Source organism: Musca autumnalis, unplaced genomic scaffold (genome assembly GCF_047663935.1).
Source record: "Musca autumnalis isolate F117 unplaced genomic scaffold, ASM4766393v1 scaffold_2, whole genome shotgun sequence".
In the NCBI taxonomy this organism is placed as follows: Eukaryota; Metazoa; Arthropoda; class Insecta; order Diptera; family Muscidae; genus Musca; species Musca autumnalis.
Window position 1 is genome coordinate 233887037 of NW_027411755.1, and position 18675 is coordinate 233905711.

The 18675-nt window shown below is 37.1% G+C and overlaps 1 protein-coding gene, 12 non-coding genes and 1 pseudogene across 26 annotated transcripts in view; 1 reads left to right on the forward strand and 13 right to left on the reverse strand.

Moving 5' to 3' along the window:
• CadN (neural cadherin) overlaps positions 1 to 18675 on the forward strand; it is a 792724-nt gene that overhangs the window by 358157 nt on the left and 415892 nt on the right. The gene's annotated exons all lie outside the window — the stretch shown is intronic.
• LOC141395529 (small nucleolar RNA SNORA11) lies at positions 6110 to 6187 on the reverse strand (annotated as a pseudogene).
• LOC141396029 (small nucleolar RNA SNORA11) lies at positions 6189 to 6311 on the reverse strand. Its single transcript, XR_012411124.1, has one exon. It is a non-coding gene; the product is annotated as a small nucleolar RNA SNORA11 (small nucleolar RNA).
• On the reverse strand, positions 6344 to 6466 carry LOC141396041 (small nucleolar RNA SNORA11). Its single transcript, XR_012411135.1, has one exon. It is a non-coding gene; the product is annotated as a small nucleolar RNA SNORA11 (small nucleolar RNA).
• On the reverse strand, positions 6468 to 6590 carry LOC141396034 (small nucleolar RNA SNORA11). The gene has a single exon (XR_012411129.1). It is a non-coding gene; the product is annotated as a small nucleolar RNA SNORA11 (small nucleolar RNA).
• On the reverse strand, positions 6592 to 6714 carry LOC141396020 (small nucleolar RNA SNORA11). The gene has a single exon (XR_012411116.1). It is a non-coding gene; the product is annotated as a small nucleolar RNA SNORA11 (small nucleolar RNA).
• Positions 6716 to 6838, reverse strand: LOC141396030 (small nucleolar RNA SNORA11). Its single transcript, XR_012411125.1, has one exon. It is a non-coding gene; the product is annotated as a small nucleolar RNA SNORA11 (small nucleolar RNA).
• Positions 6871 to 6993, reverse strand: LOC141396042 (small nucleolar RNA SNORA11). Its single transcript, XR_012411136.1, has one exon. It is a non-coding gene; the product is annotated as a small nucleolar RNA SNORA11 (small nucleolar RNA).
• LOC141396036 (small nucleolar RNA SNORA11) lies at positions 6995 to 7117 on the reverse strand. Its single transcript, XR_012411131.1, has one exon. It is a non-coding gene; the product is annotated as a small nucleolar RNA SNORA11 (small nucleolar RNA).
• Positions 7119 to 7241, reverse strand: LOC141396021 (small nucleolar RNA SNORA11). The gene has a single exon (XR_012411117.1). It is a non-coding gene; the product is annotated as a small nucleolar RNA SNORA11 (small nucleolar RNA).
• Positions 7242 to 7365, reverse strand: LOC141395527 (small nucleolar RNA SNORA11). Its single transcript, XR_012410659.1, has one exon. It is a non-coding gene; the product is annotated as a small nucleolar RNA SNORA11 (small nucleolar RNA).
• Positions 7522 to 7644, reverse strand: LOC141396035 (small nucleolar RNA SNORA11). The gene has a single exon (XR_012411130.1). It is a non-coding gene; the product is annotated as a small nucleolar RNA SNORA11 (small nucleolar RNA).
• LOC141396027 (small nucleolar RNA SNORA11) lies at positions 7677 to 7799 on the reverse strand. The gene has a single exon (XR_012411122.1). It is a non-coding gene; the product is annotated as a small nucleolar RNA SNORA11 (small nucleolar RNA).
• On the reverse strand, positions 7835 to 7954 carry LOC141396043 (small nucleolar RNA SNORA11). The gene has a single exon (XR_012411137.1). It is a non-coding gene; the product is annotated as a small nucleolar RNA SNORA11 (small nucleolar RNA).

Consider the following 18675-nt stretch of genomic DNA (forward strand, 5'->3'; position numbering starts at 1 on the left):
TACCTTTTGATGAGGTCTTCTCGACATGGAAGAAATTTTAAGTGGGTATTCTACACATAGAAGACTCTTATATGAGGTCTTCTAGAAAAAGAAGATCATTTTTTGAGGTCTCCATAAAGAGAAGGCCCTCTTATGAAGAATAACCTCTTATGAGGCCTTCTATATATAGAAGAACCTCTTATGAGTTATTTTATACATATAAGAATCACTTATGAGGTTATATATATAGAGGAATTTCTTACGTGGTCTTCCGTACATACTTATTTACTTACTTAGCTGGCCCTTTACAGAACCTTTGGTCCAATACCGAACTAAGAAAAGATCTCCATTTCTCTCTGTCTATTGCTTCGCTTTCTGGAATACCGCGCCTTGTCATCCCTTCATACACTTGTTTGCGCCATATATTCTTTGGCCTGTCAATTCTGCGAGCACCGTCAAGCGGCTCATATTTATACGCCTTTTAAGCGAGTTCATCATCGCTCATTCTTATGATATGGCCTAGCCAACGCAATCGTTGCATCTCAATACGTTTAACTATATTGATGTCGTTATTAGCAGATACAGCTCGTGGTTCATGCGACGTCGATATTCACTGTCAACGCAGATTGGTCCGTAGATCTTTCGAAGAATTTTTCTCTCAAACACACCAAGCACTGCCATGTCTGCTTGCGCAAGTACCCAGGCTTCGGAGACATACATTAGCACGGGTAGTATCAGCGTTTTGTATAGTGTTATTTTTGTTTGACGAGATGTGGCTTTGTTTTTAAATTGCTTACTTAGACCATAGTAGCATCTGTTGGCCAATACAATTCTTCTTCTTATTTCACAACTGATGTTGTTTGTTGTGTTTATGGCAGTGCCGAGGTAGACGAAGTCTTTAACTATCTCAAAATTGTAGGTACCAACTTCCACAGTTGGTCCGAGCCCTATGGACGCTTTGCGCGTTGACACCATCAATTTGGTCTTTTCGCCGTTTACCGTCAGACCCACTTTCGCAGATTCTGCTTCGACCTTCCTAAAGGTATCAGTTACTTCCTTTACTGATCGTCCCATGATGTCTATGTCATCAGCATAGGCAAGTAACATGTGGCTATTGGTGTAAATTGTGTCATTTCTTTTGACATTTGCATCTCGTATTACCTTTTCCAGCAAAATGTTGAATAGGTCACACGAAAGGCTGTCTCCTTGTCTGAAACCTCTTTTGGTACAAAATTCTTCGGAGAGGTTCTTTCCAAGTTTAACTGAGGACCTAGTATCAGTTAAAGTCATCTTACAAAGCCGGATGAGCTTTGCGGGGATACCAAATTCAGACATGGTCTGGAATACCTTTGAACGTAGTGGGCTGTCGAAGGCTGCTTTATAATCGACAAAAAGATGGTAGGTGTCGATCTGCATCTCCTGGGTCTTCTCCAGGATTTGCCGCAGGGTAAATATCTGGTCAATGGTGGACTTGCCAGGTCTAAAGCCGCATTGGTATGGCCCAATTATCTCGTTGACCATAGGCTTTAGTCGTTCACACAATATCCCTGACACGATCTTGTAGGCAATCGGGAGTAGACTTATGCCCCTATAGTTAGAGCATACAGTCTTATCCTCTTTCTTAGGGACGGGGCACAGGATACTCAGGTTCCAATCGTCGGGTACTCGTTCTTCCTGCCAGATGGTGCTAACTAGCTGATGAAAACACCTTATCAGCGTGTCGCCTCAGGTTTTGAACAGCTCGGCTGGTAAGCCATCGGCTCCTGCTGCCTTTTCTTCGGCCGTCTTATTGCTGTCTTTACCTCATCTTGGCTGGGCGGTATACATTTAATACCATCTTCTGGGATCGGTGGTATCTTCTTCGTCTTCGCTGGATACCAACAGGTCTGAAGAATGATTTTTCCATATCCTGAGCACACTATCTGTATCAGTTACCAAATTACCTTGATGGGTTCTACAGGAGGAGGTGCCTGTACGAAAGCCATCAGTTTGATGCTTCACTCTTTGGTAGAAATTTCGGACTTCATTCTGGCTCCTGTACATCTCGATTTTTTCACACTCCTGCTTTCCCATCTCTCTCTGTTTTCCTGCGGGAAAGACGTTTCTCCTCTCTTCTTTTCTCCCGATACCGTTCTCGTGCGCTCCGCGTAGCTACGGATTGTAAAGTAGCCCTATATGCCGCATTTTTCTCTTCGGTATCAGCACGACACTCCTGATCATACCATGGATTCCTTGGTTGAGGTCTTTGGTATCCAAGTATGGATTTTGCGGCGGTTTGCATGGAGTGGGCAATGCTTTGCCATTGCGCTGATATGTTATCGGGATGAGGAGTGCTTTGATTAAGCAATTGGGCTAGTTGAGTGGAATATGCTGTTGTGATTGCAGCTTACCGATGTCTAACTTTCGTGTTGTGTCTGTTCGTACTTTGTTTGCTACGTTTAACCGGGTGCGTACCTTTGCTGCAACTAGGTTGTGGTCCGAGTGTATGTTTGCCTCTCGGAACGTGCGCACATCCAACACGCTAAATGAGTGTCTTCCATCTATTACAACATGATCAATTTGATTTCCTGTTTTCTGATCTGGAGACAGCCAGGCGCCCTTATGGATGTCGAGATGTTTAAATCTGGATGTTGTTTTTTTTTTGCCGATGCGAAATGTATCAGCCTCATGCCATTGTCAGATGTTGCATTGTGGAGACTGAATTTTCCGACTGTTGGGCCAAAGATATTTTCCTTTCCAAGTTTGGCATTAAAATCGCCTAGAATAATTTTAATGTCATGGGCAGGACAACTGTCATTGTTTCTTCTAAGCGCTTATAAAATATATCTTTGGTCTGTTCGTCCTTGTCTTCAGTGGGGGCATGAGCGCAAATAAAGCTGATGTTGAAGAATTTTGCTTTTATCGAATTGTAGCAAGTCTTTCATTCGCGGGTGTGAAGCTGGAGACCAGGTGTTTTAACCTCCGACCAACTACAAATCCGCAACCAAACTCATGCTTCATGGCATGGCAGCTATAATACAGTGCGTCACCTTTAGGTGTTGTTGTGACGCCTGTTCCATTCCATCGTATTTCCTGTATGGCAGTAATGTCGGCCTTGTACTTTTCAAGTACATCTACCAATGCGTAAACTGCACCTTCTCTATAAAGAGTGCGAACATTCCAGGTGCAGATTCGCAAATCATGGTCCTTAAAACGTTTGCGGGGTCGTCAACATTAGAGGGATTTGTTTTTCTTTTCTTTCGCTTTTTCATAGTAGGCTGCTTTTTCTAGGGGAGGGTTACTAATCCGGCGCCCAAACCCAAGTTTTTAACGTTCTTATGGGCGAACGCGCGGCACATGTTAGCTCACTACCTTTAACGGTTGTTAAAGGCAGCTCCCCAGGTGACATCACGGGGAGGTCAGTGTCCACTTTAGATGAGAGAGGGACCAAGATAAATCCTGGACTTCGCCATGTTAAAGCCGGTCAGGACCGTTCCTTGGTATCTCTCATTCCCTACGTCACCCGTACATAGAAGACATTTTATGGGGTTTCCTATACATATGAGGTGCTCTTATGAGGTTTTGTATATATAGAATAACCTCTTATGCGGACTTTTGTTCCACTTATACATAGAAGACCCTCTTATGTAGTCTTCTATAAAAAAGAAGATCCTCTTTTGATGTCTCTATAAACATAAGGCCGTCTTATGAGGTCTTCAATAAATTGGGTTCTCCATTCTTATGAATGCTTTGATAAGTAGAAGATCCTCTTATGATGCTTTCTATACATAGGAAATCCTCTTATGAGGTCTTCTATACACAGAAGAACCTCGCATGAGGTCTTCTACACATAATGGAATCTCTTACGAGGCCTTTTATAGATAGAAGAATTTCTTATGTGGTCTTCTTTACATAGAAGAACCTCTTATGATGTCTTCTCTACATGGAAGATCCTCTTATGATGTCTTCTATACATAGAACATGACCTTAAGAGGTCTTTCATTCACAAATAAAATAAAATGTTTTTCTTCACATTGACTTCCCCTTCACATATTATTGCTTCTATAAATATGACCTCTCATGAGAAGCCTCTCAAAATGCTGTTAGCAATGGAAGCTACAAGAAAAAATTATTTGTTAATTGTTAAACTAATGGCCACAATTAATCAGTCGCCCATTATAAAATATTTTTGTCTTGGGGACAGACTCCAGCAATTGAATGCTGTGTGAGAGCAAAGGGAGCGAACGAAGCTAACAAACAACTGTCAGGAAAATGTTTAAATTAAAACTTCAAAAAGCAATTAGTAAGTAAAAATAAAGAAAACAAGAAGTGAAATACAAAACAAGTGGACTCAGCCTTTGTCAAAGCCTTTACGGTCATCCAACGAAAAATAACACCAAATGTCCCCCGCACAAAAAAAGGAAAAACAAAACGAATTAAAGAAAAAGCATTCCCAGTCGTAATGAAAGAAGACAAATAAAGACATTTATGGCGCATGTGCTGTTAATGTGTACAAACATAACATGAATTCCTCCAGCTCAGAATGGGAAAGAAAAAAATACAGCAAAGAAAGTTGTGGGAATGTCACATGAAGAACAAATTCCCTTCTTGATGGTTGGAACTATGTGGGGTCACCGAAGAAAGGGTTTGTTGAAGTAGAAACAAACAATTATATTTTTTCACATGTACATATTTTGGAAATCTAAATAAACAACAAGGAAATACAAACAAATGTAACGGCCGCTCTTTTTCGTGGCAAATTCTAGGCTAGGCAGTGAAGGGTGCTTGCTTGGCACCAACATCATCAGCAAAGTCATGTTGGGAATTAAAGAAAGGGAAATTACCCAAAAGCACTTCACTCTTTAAGAATGAACTACGTCCTCAATGTGCACCCCCAACAATACAACACTTTGCATATTTGTTTCGTACATCTAGTTGCTGTTCTTGTTGTTGTTCTTATTCGGATTCTTTATCATCATTCCACTTTGCCTCTCGAGCAAAACATAAACACAAACAAATACATATGATAAAGACGTACCATGCTGAACTGCATCAGTAGCCAGTAACCAGGAACAACAACAACTGTTCCTTGTTCGTTTTTTGCTCCTCTTCGTCTCTCCCACCCTCTTTAATTGTTCGATTGTTCAGGCGGCAATAAACTGCTGCGGACAAATTACGTACAAATGTTTTTAATGTCATGAACTTGTCTGTCAAAAATATAACTGGACAGAATTTCGTATTGTACTCGTATATCATCATCGTCGTCGTCCGCATATGGTAGAACTGACTGCCTGCCTGTCAGCTTGACTGCATTGCTGGATTCAGTGCAGTAAACTGTTTTATGTCTGGTCTGAACTTTGTTGTTGCTACTATATTCCAGTAACAGTAGCAATGACTTTTATATGTCGACTGGAATTAACAAAACAGTCTGTATTGGATTTTTTATATTTTGCAGGGCATTGCAGTACATTTTTTTGTATCGAACAGTGGGGAAAACCGGAATTTTTGTTGGGAGACTTTAAATGAGGAGACCAGTAGTAAAAGGGTCTTTTATCTGTCCCAAGTAGGTCTATAGAAGATTCCCAAATGGGTCATCTATATGTAGAATAGGGTTATGACTTTTTGCCCTTTTTTTCTCAAAAATGATTTCCTGCAGAGCGAATGAATGAACTTTTGCCTATTAATGCCAAAAATAACATTTATTCCATTTAATTAATAAAAAAGATCACGAACAAACCACTTTGAAAAAAAAATGATTTTTTTGGAAAATCCTATGAAAGGAAAAAAATCTCAAAAAAATAGTTCCTGTTGTATGAATGAATGACCTTTGACCTATTAATAACAAAAATAACTTTTTCTCCATTTAAATATTAAAACAGGTCAGGCACAAACCACTTTCAATTTATATGATATATGGAATAAAGTTATGTATGATATAAAATTGGTGAAAAACAAAAGATTATGTCATTTTGGGCATGTCGCGTGGTTTTAAAGCTTTTTTTTAACTCCAAACTTTTTTCATAAAAACCACATATATGAAAACTTTGAAAGCTTTTTGTGCATGAGCTTTTTTTGTCTTGTGAAATCTTATACCTAGCAGAACTCAGAGTTGGGTTTTCTGTGCATAGCAGAACTCATAAGAGGGTCTTCTATGTGTAGAAGACCCCCATATCAGGTCTTCTATACATAGAAGACCCTTTTATGAGGTCTTCTATACATAGAAGACCCTCTTATGAGGTCTTCTATACATAGAAGACCCTTTTATGAGGTCTTCTATACATAGAAGACCCTCTTATGAGGTCTTCTATACATAGAAGACCCTTTTATGAGGTCTTCTATACATAGAAGACCCTCTTATGAGGTCTTCTATACATAGAAGACCCTCTTATGAACTCTTCTATACATAGAAGACCCTCTTATGAGGTCTTCTATACATAGAGGACCCTCTTATGAGGTCTTATATACATAGAAGACCCTCTTATGAGGTCTTCTATACATAGAAGACCCTCTTATGAGGTCTTCTATACATAGAAGACCCTCTTATGAGGTCTTCTATACATAGAAGACCCTCTTATGAGGTCTTCTATACATAGAAGACCCTCTTATGAGGTCTTCTATACATAGAAGACCCTCTTATGAGGTCTTCTATACATAGAAGAACCTCTTATGAGGTCTTCTATACATAGAAGACCCTCTTATGAGGTCTTCTATACATAGAAGAACCTCTTATGAGGTCTTCTATACATAGAAGACCCTCTTATGAGGTCTTCTATACATAGAAGACCCTTTTATGAGGTCTTCTATACATAGAAGACCCTCTTATGAGGTCTTCTATACATAGAAGACCCTTTTATGAGGTCTTCTATACATAGAAGACCCTCTTATGAGGTCTTCTATACATAGAAGACCCTCTTATGAACTCTTCTATACATAGAAGACCCTCTTATGAGGTCTTCTATACATAGAGGACCCTCTTATGAGGTCTTATATACATAGAAGACCCTCTTATGAGGTCTTCTATACATAGAAGACCCTCTTATGAGGTCTTCTATACATAGAAGACCCTCTTATGAGGTCTTCTATACATAGAAGACCCTCTTATGAGGTCTTCTATACATAGAAGACCCTCTTATGAGGTCTTCTATACATAGAAGACCCTCTTATGAGGTCTTCTATACATAGAAGAACCTCTTATGAGGTCTTCTATACATAGAAGACCCTCTTATGAGGTCTTCTATACATAGAAGACCCTTTTATGAGGTCTTCTATACATAGAAGACCCTTTTATGAGGTCTTCTATACACAGAAGACCCTCTTATGAGGTCTTCTATACATAGAAGACCCTCTTATGAGGTCTTCTATACATAGAAGACCCTCTTATGAGGTCTTCTATACATAGAAGACCCTCTTATGAGGTCTTCGATACATAGAAGACCCTCTTATGAGGTCTTCTATACATAGAAGACCCTCTTATGAGGTCTTCTATACATAGAAGACCCTCTTATGAGGTCTTCTATACATAGAAGACCCTCTTATGAGGTCTTCTATACATAGAAGACCCTCTTATGAGGTCTTCTATACATAGAAGACCCTCTTATGAGGTCTTCTATACATAGAAGACCCTCTTATGAGGTCTTCTATACATAGAAGACCCTCTTATGAGGTCTTCTATACATAGAAGACCCTCTTATGAGGTCTTCTATACATAGAAGACCCTCTTATGAGGTCTTCTATACATAGAAGAACCTCTTATGAGGTCTTCTATACATAGAAGACCCTCTTATGAGGTCTTCTATACATAGAAGACCCTCTTATGAGGTCTTCTATACATAGAAGACCCTTTTATGAGTTCTTCTATACATAGAAGACCCTGTTATTAGGTCTTCTATACATAGAAGACCCTCTTATGAGGTCTTCTATACATAGAAGAACTTCTTATGAGGTCTTCTATACATAGAAGACCATCTTATGAGGTCTTCTATACATAGAAGACCCTCTTATGAGGTCTTCTATACATAGAAGACCCTCTTATGATGTCTTCTATACATAGAAGACCTTCTTATGATGTCTTCTATACATAGAAGACCTTCTTATGATGTCTTCTATACATAGAAACCCCTCTTATGAGGTATTCAATGAATAGACACTCATTTAAGATTTCTAAAAATAGGAAACCCCCTTATGAGCGTTTCTACAAATAGAGGACCTTCGTATGAGGACTTCTTTTTATAGAAGACCTATGTACTTATGAAAACCTCCCTTTATAGAAGACCTGCATATGAAGACTTCTCTACATAGGAGATCTTCCTATGAGGACTAATCTATACAGAGAAGAAGAAGACCCTCTCATTAGGACTTCTGTAAATAGTCTACCCTTTTATTAGGTCTTCTATAAATAGTTGACCTTCTTATGAGGACTTCTGTAAAGACAAGACCCTCTTATGAAGCCTGCTATTAATAAAAGTCACTGTTATCAGATGTTCTCTATATAAAAGACACTCTCATGAGGCCTTCTATAAATAGAATACCCTCCCAAGAGGTCTAAAGGGGTATTCTATCTATAGAGAAGAAGGTTTTCTATCTACATAAGACTTTTTGCTCATAAAGTGGTCTTCTATGTATAAAATAACTCCCAGTTGGTTTTGTATATATAGAACATCTTTTAAAGATGTCTTCTATCTCGAGATACTGCTTCCTCTGTTAAAAAGGAACCTCAATGTGATCTCCATTAACTACCCACCAAGCATCGCTTATGAAAGTCCTTGAGTCTCTGTAGAGACTTCCGTACCAGTATATATTTTCAAGTTTACAATGCCACATTTGGCTGCTTATTGTCCCACTGTTCCCAGCAATAAAAATTATGTTGTAACATTTGTTCATAATGGCTTTCCTGCTGCATTAAAACACACACATCCGAAGTGAAGTAGTTTGTGTGTTTAAATTTGTTTGTAAAAATTCAACATGTCCTTGCAATAAAAATTGGCTGCATTGCATCACAACAAAACTTCATGCTGCTGGTGGATCAGCTGATGTCTGTTGTTCCTGGCATGACATTGATGTTAACTCTCATATGTCATAGTTGAGTTTTTTTGTTTTTGTAACAACTAACAATAGCAATGTAACTAAGCAATTTGCATATATGAGGAGATTTTCGAGAGAGGCGGAGGTAATGCCTATGCATATGTGTCAAATTTGACAGCTCCCAAAAAAATGGAATGCCGCAGCTTATAATTGTTACCCTACCCCACCCAGAATCATTAGTCATTCATATTGTTAAAATTGTGGTGAATCCTGTTTTACATATCCTGGCCAATTATGGTCCATGTTAGGAATATGTTAGCCTGCAGCGTCATTAGTTGTGGAAGAGAGAGAGTAAGTAAGATAGTCAGTGAGTGAGTCCGTGCTGTGAGCTATTCAACAGCAGGAGTTTTTAATAGAAATGTGAATAAATTTTATTATATGAGGTTTTCCTGGGCGTGTGTGTGTTTGTTTTCACTCAGACAACTTGATGTCCTGTTTGTGACACTTAGCACAATTTATTACCGAACATAAACACACACACACCAACATCCACTTTTGTTATTTTGCTACATTAAATATTCAAGTGTTTAATATTGCATTTGCTGTTCTTGCATTTGTTTGCTTTAAACAAACTAAAAAAAAAAATTATTTAAATCACATGAAATGTAAATAATCAAAGTGTTGTTTTTTTGATATAGAATTCGCAGTTTATTTTTTTATATTTGTTAATTCAATATAAATTAATTATTCAAAACCTTAGGGCATGGATTTGTGGAATATATAAAATAACAAAATAAAACAAAAATTAAAAATAGCAATATATGTTTATTTAAACTTATGGCCATAGTTGGGGCAATTAAGACACACATACGTATTAAAAAAAACTCGGCCAAACTCTTTGTGAAAAGCTTCACATATAACTCAGATAACTTTTTAAGCATTTTATGGTATTTTTTCTAACCGGAATTGACCCTTATTAATCGAAATTCTACCAAAATGTTGCTATTATGTAAAATTGTTGTTCAATTAAATAATTTAACAATAAATTTTATTATGTGTATATATTTATTATTAATTCAAATGTGTTGAAAAAAATCAAGAGTTTTGTTGTAATTCAATATAAACATCAATCAGAAAGAAAGAGAATATATCTCATTATTAGTTTATCCTTGTTTGCATTAAGTTTGCTGCGCCCCTGTTTTGTAGTCTAAATCAACAATCTGTGGCTTCTTATTGTTGGTTTTTATAACTGGATTTTATAATCCACCAACCAGGCCAACATCTGTTTTTATTCTCATTATTATTATATTTTTTGTATTTTTTTAAGTGCTAAAAACATGGTCATTAAAATTTTATATGCACATTTGTAGTTATTTGTTTTTCGTTTATAAGCATTTGACCGATTATTATTGTTATTGTTAATGTCATTATTCATAAATATTTAATTGAGTAGCACATTAATAAGAGTTCGTATACATTTTGTGTTAATTTTTTTAATTGCTGTGTTAATAAATGCAGGTGAATTATGCAAACTAAAATTAAAACAAAATTTAAAATAATTTTTTAAAATATTTAATAAAATAACTTAAGGCACGATTAGTCTAGTTTGAAACTTAAGAAACCCTCCTAAAAGGGGTCGTCTATCTAATAAAGTCCTCTAAAAGTGAACTTCTGTCCATAGAATGCCTACCAAAGTAGTAGAAGGAGGTCTTCAATCTGTAGACGAACTCTCAAATGCAAGGGAACTATGCAAACTGAAATTAAAAAAGGATACAAAATTTAAAATTAATTTTTTAAAATATTTAATAGAATAACTCAAGGCACGATTAGTCTAGTTAGAGACTTAAGAAAACCTCCTAAAGGGGTCTTCTATTTAATAATGTCCACTAAAAGTGAACTTCTGTCCATAGAAGTCCTATCAAAGTTGTAGAAGGAGGTCTTCTATCTGTAGACAACCTCTGAAATGGGCCTTCTATATATATAAGGCCTCCAAAGATGTCTTCTATCTAAGGAAGACTTCCCCAATAAGTCTTATATATAGAAGTCCTTCAAAAGCGGTTATCTATCTATAGAAGACCTCTGTAAATAGGAGGCTTTACATATAGGTGACCCTCTGTGAGGATTTTTACATGTAGAAGTCCATAGTATGAGGACTTCTCTACATTATTAAAAGGTCCTCTTGTGAGGTCATCTCTTCTTCTATAAATATAAGACCCTCTTATGAGCTCTTCTGTAAATATACGATTCTCTTTGAAGTCTTCTAAAAAAATAGAAGATCCTCATATGAGCATTTTTTCAAACAGAAGACTTTTGTATTGGGACTTCTCTACATAGGAGATCTTCGTATGAGGACTTCTCGGAATAAAGTATTATATAAATAGAAGATTCTCCCATTATGTCTCTATTATAGTCAACCCTTCTATCTTTAAACAGAAGTTCCTCTTACGATGTTGCTAATAAATAGAACCCCCTTTTGAAGCCTGCTTGCTAGAAGTGGAAGTCCATGCTTTCAGGTCTTTTCTATATAGCAGACCCTCTTAAAGGGGTCTTTTATCTATAGAAAGCCTCCAAAGATGTCTTCTATCTAAAGAATACTTCCCCAATAAGTCTTATATATAGAAGTCCTTCAAAATTTGTTCTCTATCTAAGAAGACTTCTATAAATAGAAGGCTTTATATATAGGTGACCCTCTGTAAATAGATGGCCCTCTTATGAGAATTTCTACAAGTAGAAGACCTTAGTATGAGGACTTCTCTACATTATTAAAAGGTCCTCTTGTGATGTCCTCTCCTCTTCTATAAATATAAGACCCTCTTAGGAGCCCCTCTATAAATAGACGATCCTTTTTGAAGTCTCCTAAAAATAGAAGACCCTCATAAGAGCATTTTTTTCAAACAGAAGACCTTCGTATTAGGACTTTTCTACGTAGGAGATCTTCGTATGAGGACTTCTCTATCTAGAAAATTCTGGTATAAAGTCTTATATAAATAGAAGATTTTCTCATTACGTCTCTATTATAGCCAACCCTTTTATCTGTAAACAGAAGTCACTCTTACGATGTTATTAACAACTAGAAGACCTCCTTATGAAGCCTGCTATAATGTTTTTTTATTGTTGTAACAGTGTTTTATTATGTTTGTATGTTCGTTCTCCGGTTCAATCTGGCTCTGGGTCTATCTCCAGTTTCAGGAAGGTGGCTACTTCGATGGGATGTAAACACAGATCCACTGTAGTCAGATGAGTAGGCTTGCCGGGACAGTTGAATAGGTGCTTAGTATCGTGCGGGCCCATGCCGCATGCTGGGCAGATGACTTGCACGGTGCGATCGATTCCCGCCCAATAGGAATTTAGGCGGCTGCAATATCCCGAGCGCAATTGTGCCAAAACTACTCTGGTTTGTCGTGGCTGCTGATGCTCTTCAGCTGCGATAGATGGGGTATGTACTCCGATGACTGCATTCACACAATAATTGCTTATGGTCTTAGCAACTGTGTCCGTGTGAATGCTGTTCAAACCTGCCTGATATGCCTGTTGATCTAGAGGTTCTCTCCTGTATTGTTGGACCGTCGTCTCTAGAGCATGAATATCCTTCTTGATATGCCTGGGTGTATCGGTGGCCACCATATGGTGATTGGGATGTCTCTCACGGTAACACCCGAGCAAGTACTGCAACGATAGCATCTCATTATGTTGTCGTACTGGAAGAACCTTTGCCTCCTCACGTAGATTATCCACTGTAGATTTGAGGAGGCACCCTCTTGCTGTTCTCAGGGCGGTGTTCTGACAAATTTGAATCTCATCCCACTGCGTGACACTTAAATTCGGGGACCAAACTGGCGCCGCATAGTTTACCACAGACCAACCTATCGCTTTATACCTGGTCAACAAGGTTTCCTTATCTGCACCTCAAGTGCTGCTGGCTAGAGACTTGAGGACCTTGTTCCTACATTTCAATTTATCGCAGATAGCTGTGGCATGTGAGGACGACGTGACAGTGGTGTCGAATGTGACCCATAGAATTTTGGGGCGGAATTCTGCTACCATCGACCCTGATATTCAACTCTCTTCCACCGTCCATGTGGTGAACAGAGTGGCCGTCGATTTAGTGCCGGATATCTGCATATTCCTCGCGTGGAAAAAGTTGGTAACATCGGTTAAATAGGAGTTCAGTCTCTCACAGATGTCATCAGGGTAGGTACCTGATGCCAGGATCGTACAATCATCTGCATACATTACGATCTCAATGCCGTCTGGAGGGGGCGGAATACAGGAAAGGTAGAGGTTAAACAGTTCCCGCGATATCACCCTTCCTTGGGGAACTCCCTGTTTCACTTTACGGGGCTCTTGTTTCTGAATTCCACATACGACCGGCGACCACACATATAGTTGATTATCCAACGTTTCAGACTTGGCAGACTCGAACAGCGTGGAGTGCTTGACAGTACCAAAGGCTTTTGATAAGTTAAGCGCCACCATCACTGTTCTATCACACGGCCTTCTATAGATGTACATGTGCCTGCTATAAATGGAAGTACATGCTTTGAGGCAGACGCTCTTATTAGACCTTCTATAAATAGAATAACCTCCGAAGGTATCTAAAGTGGTCTTAGAGGAGTGCATCAAACGGTGTTCTTCTTATCTATGTATAGAAGACCTCCCAAAAGGGTCTTCTCTTTATAAAAGTTCATCTAAAGGGGTCATCTATCTGCAAAAGACCACCCAAAGTGGTCTGCTATCTATGAAGTAGCTCATAAAGGGGTCTTCTCTCCCCTCCGAAGGGGGCCTACTATCAACAGAATATTTCCAAAAAACGGGGTATTTTATCTATAGAAGACCTCCCAAAGCGGTCTTATAAGACCTCCTAAAGGTGCATACTATCTTTAGAAGACCTACGAAAGAGGTCCTCTATCTATAGAATACCTCCGAAAGAGGGTTTCTCTCTGTAAAGAAAACTTCCCAAAGTTTTTTTTTATATAAAAAGTTGTTCTCTATATATAAAAGACCTATTAAAAGGGTCTATATAACACCTCCTAAAAGGTTCTTCTATTTATAGAAGATCTCCCAAAAGCGTCTTTGTCTATTGAAGACATACCAAAGGAGTCTCCTGCCTATAGGAGACCTCGCCAAAAGGTCTTCTATCTATAGAAGTTCTACCAAAGGGCCCTTTTACCTATAGAAGTCCTTCCAAAGGGACTTCTATTTATAGGGTACCTCCGGTGCTCCTCTATCTTTAGTAGACTTCCCAAAGGCGTCTTCTATGTATAGAAGACCTCCAAAGTGGACTTCTCAAAGAAGTCTTCTATATATAGAGATCCTTCAAAAGTGGTTATGTATCTATAGAAGACCTCCCGAAAGGGCCTTCTATGTATAGAAGAAATCCCAAAGAAGTCTGCAGTCTATTGAAATATTTTTCTATCTATAGAAGGTTTTCCAAAGGGTCTTCTATGTATAGAAGAAATCCCAAAGAAGTCTGCAGTCTATTGAAATATTCTTCTATCTATAGAAGGTTTTCCAAAGGGCTTTCTATTTATAGAAGATCTCCGAACATGGCCCTCAAATTATAGAAGACCTACAAGGAGGTTGTCTATCTAAAGAAGACTTTCAAAGGAAGTCTTCTTTATATAAAAGTTCCTTGAAAGTGGTTCTCTATATATAGAAGACCTATTTGAAGGGTCTTCTATCTATATAAGACCTTCTAAAAGGATCTTCTATCTATAAAAGACCTCCTAAAAACGTCTTTTACTATTGAAGACATACCAAAGGATTCTTCTGTCTATAGGAGACCTCGCCAAAGGGTCTTCTATTTATAGAAGCCCTTCTAATGGGGACTTCTATCTGTAGAGTACCTCCGGTGGTCCCCTATCTTTAGTAGACCTCCCAAAGGCGTCTTCTATCTATAGAATACCTCCCAAACGGGTCCTCTATTTATAGAAGACCTCCCAAGAAGATCTTCTATCTATAAATGTCCTCCCAAAAGGGTCTTCTATTTATAGAAGACATCCCAAAGAAGTCTTCTGTCTATAGAAATATTTTTCTATCTATAGAAGGCTTTCCTATAGAACATTTCCTAAAAGGGTCTTCTAACTATAGAAGATATCCAAAAGAAGTCTTCTATCTATAGAAGACATCCTATTTTTAGTAAACTTCCCATAAGGGTCTCCTATCTATAGAAGTCCTCCTCAATGGGTTTTCCATCTATAGAAGTCCTTCCAAAGGATTCTTCTATATACGTCCTAGCGAATTCTCTATCTATAGGAGACCTCCAATAATCGCATTCTGTCCATAGAAGACCTCTCAAAGAGGTCTATCTATAGATGACTTCCCAAAATTGTCCTTTATCTATATAAAACCTATCAGGTGACATTCTATCTAAAGAAGGCCTCTTAAATAGGTCTCATATCTAAAGGGGAACATCCATCTGTAGAGGACTTCTCAAAGGGTCATTTATTTTTAGAAGACTTCTTTCTCAAAGGGGTGTTCTATCTAAAGATGACTTCTTACAGATGTCTTCTATCCCAATAGGGTCTCCAAATTGTAGAAGACCTCCCCAAGGGTTTGTCTATCTATTAAAGACCTACCAAATTGACATTATAGCTAAATCAGATGTACTAAAGAACTAGTCTATCTTTAGAAGACCTCCAGACGTTTCTTCTATCTTTAGAAAATTCCCAAAGGGTCTTATTCGTACAGAAGACATTCCAAGGCGCTGTTCTCTCTTTAGAAGACCTTCCATATGGGTCTTCTATATATAGAATATCACTTAGAAGTAATCCTACTAAACGTAGAAGTCCTACTAAACGGACATTATATCTACAGAATACTTATTAAAAAGGTATTCCTTCTGTAGAAGACCTCCCAGAGCGGTCTTCTATTTATAGAAGACATCCCAAAAGGGGTCTATTATCTATAGAAAACCTCAGAAAGGGATCCTCTAGCTACAAAAGACCTCCTAAAGGGATCTCCTATCTATAGAAAACTTCCAAAAACGGTCCTCTAACTACAAAAGACCTTCCAAAGGGGTCTTCTGTCTACAGAAGAACTCCCAAAGATTCCTCTGTCTATAGAAAACCTCCCAAAGGGGTTTCTATCTTGAGAAGACTTCCCATTCAAAGAGATTTATTATCTAGAAAAAATCTCCTAAAAACTTCTTCAACCTAAATAAGACTTCTGAAAGGTGAATTATCAAAGTAAAATAAGCTTGTTTAATTGAGCCTTTGATCACATGTAAATGGTGTCATACAATTTCCCACATAATCCTATTTATTGCGTACTTTTTTTAAGGAGTGCTGTCTTCCGTTATAAGTCTTTATTTATTCAATTTCCAATATAAAACCACAAATTCATGTTAATTACTTCACAAACACATACACAAAAACATACATATTAGCAATACGAAACTAAATTTTTCTTTGTGTTAGTGGCATTTTATATGCAATTATTCCAGAATATATTAAACCCAAGACATCGTATATGTTTTAACGAATTAATGGCAATATTGTGTGTATACTCGTAGATGTATGCACATACTTATGTATGTACAAGTATATAGTAATTTTCTGCATTTATAAAATGTTTGTTATAGACATTTTCAAACATTATTTTTGTCATTTATATCTTTTATTTTCAAAGCTATTTTGACATTTTATGAAACCAAAATGCTTATCAAATTATATTCTAGCCATAAACTTGTGAATTAATCATATAATCTCTTCTTTGCTTTGTGTCAGCAACATAATATTCCAAATGAAAACTATTCATGTGAATGTCCTGACCAATGTGAAATTTTGAATTTTGTAAACAGTAAAGCTTCAAATGAATAATTTTCTGAATTGGCAAATTTCATTATGACTTTTGTCTGTTTTATGAGAAGAGTTTTCACTGTCTACTATGACAAACATGTACGAATATTGATGTCATATTAATTGGTTTCAACTGCAAATATACACAATTTCTCAAGAGCTAAGCAATTAATACTTAATTAATATGATTACCATTGAGATGTGGATTCGAGGATGATGAAGAAAAAATACCACTAAATTATTTCACAATTGTGAAAAGTTTTACTGTCGTTTATAAATTTCCAATGTATTCTCGCATAGAACTTAATTCATGAAGTGAAGTATGTAAACATGACTTAAGTCCCCATCAGGTATTCGGGTTTATTTTTCCAATTTATGTTTAGCTTTTCATCAGCGACTTGGTTTTGAAGAAGTGGGGTGTTTTCGTAGTTTTATAATAGGTCTACTGTCTATGTGTACATAGAAGACCTAGCAAAGTGACAGAACGAGGTCTTCTATCTGTAGACGACCTCTCAAAAGGGCCTTCTATCCATAGATCTCTCAAAGAAATCCTATCAAACAGACATCCATCTAAACAAAAGGGGGCTAAACAAGACATTCTATCTATAGAAGACCTCCTAAAGGGGCCTTCCGTCTATAGAATGCCTATTTAAGGTGTCTTACATGTATAGAAGACCTGCGAAAGGGGTGTTCTATCTATAGATTACCTCCTAAAGGGCTCTTCTATTTAAAGAATACCTTCAAAAAAGGTATGTTAATAGAAGACCTCCCAAAGAGTCTTCCATCTATAGAAGGCCTCCCAAAAGGGTCTAATATAATTCTCAAAGAGCTATTTTATATATAAAAGACCTTCCAAAGGGGTGTTCTATCTATAGAAGACCTCCCAAAGGGGTCTTCTATCTTTAGAAGACATCCGAAACGTGTCTATCTATCTATAGAAGACCTTCAACGATGTCTTATATTTAAAGAAGACTTCCCAAAGAAGTCTTCTATATATGTAGAAGTCTTTCAAAAGTGGTTCTTTACCTATAAAAGACTTCTATAAATAAAAGATCGACGGACATATCCAATGTGGGTCAAGTAGGCTCATTCATTATATACCACAGGTCCTTGAAAAAATATTCTTTAAAAATCCATGCTCATAATTGTGAGGGTCTTTGAAAAAATATTTTTTTAAAAATTCCATGTTCGTAACTTGGAGGGTCATTGAATAAATATCCTTTAAAAAATCCATGTTCATAACTTGGAGTGTTCTTGAAAAAATATTCTTTAAAAAATCCACATTTGTTACTTAGAGGGTCCTTGAAAAAATATTTTTTAAAAAATCCACATTTGTTACTTAGAGGGTCCTTGAAAAAATATTTTTTAAAAAATCCACGTTTGATACTTAGAGGGTCCTTGAAAAAATATTCTTTAAAAAATCCACGTTTGATACTTAGAGGGTCCTTGAAAAAATATTCTTTAAAAAATCCACGTTTGATACTTAGAGGGTCCTTGAAAAAATATTCTTTAAAAAATCCACGTTTGATACTTAGAGGGTCCTTGAAAAAATATTCTTTAAAAAATCCACGTTTGATACTTAGAGGGTCCTTGAAAAAATATTCTTTAAAAAATCCACGTTTATAAGTTGGAGGGTCTTTGAAAAAATATTCTTTAAAAAATCCACTTTTATAAGTTGGAGGGTCCTTGAAAAAATATTCTTTAAAAAATCCACGTTTATAAGTTGGAGGGTCCTTGGAAAAATATTCTTTAAACAATCCACGTTTATAAGTTGGAGGGCCCTTGAAAAAATATTCTTTAAAAAATCCACGTTTATAAGTTGGAGGGCCCTTGAATAAATATTCTTTAAAAAATCCACGTTTATAAGTTGGAGGGTCCTTGAAAAAATATTCTTTAA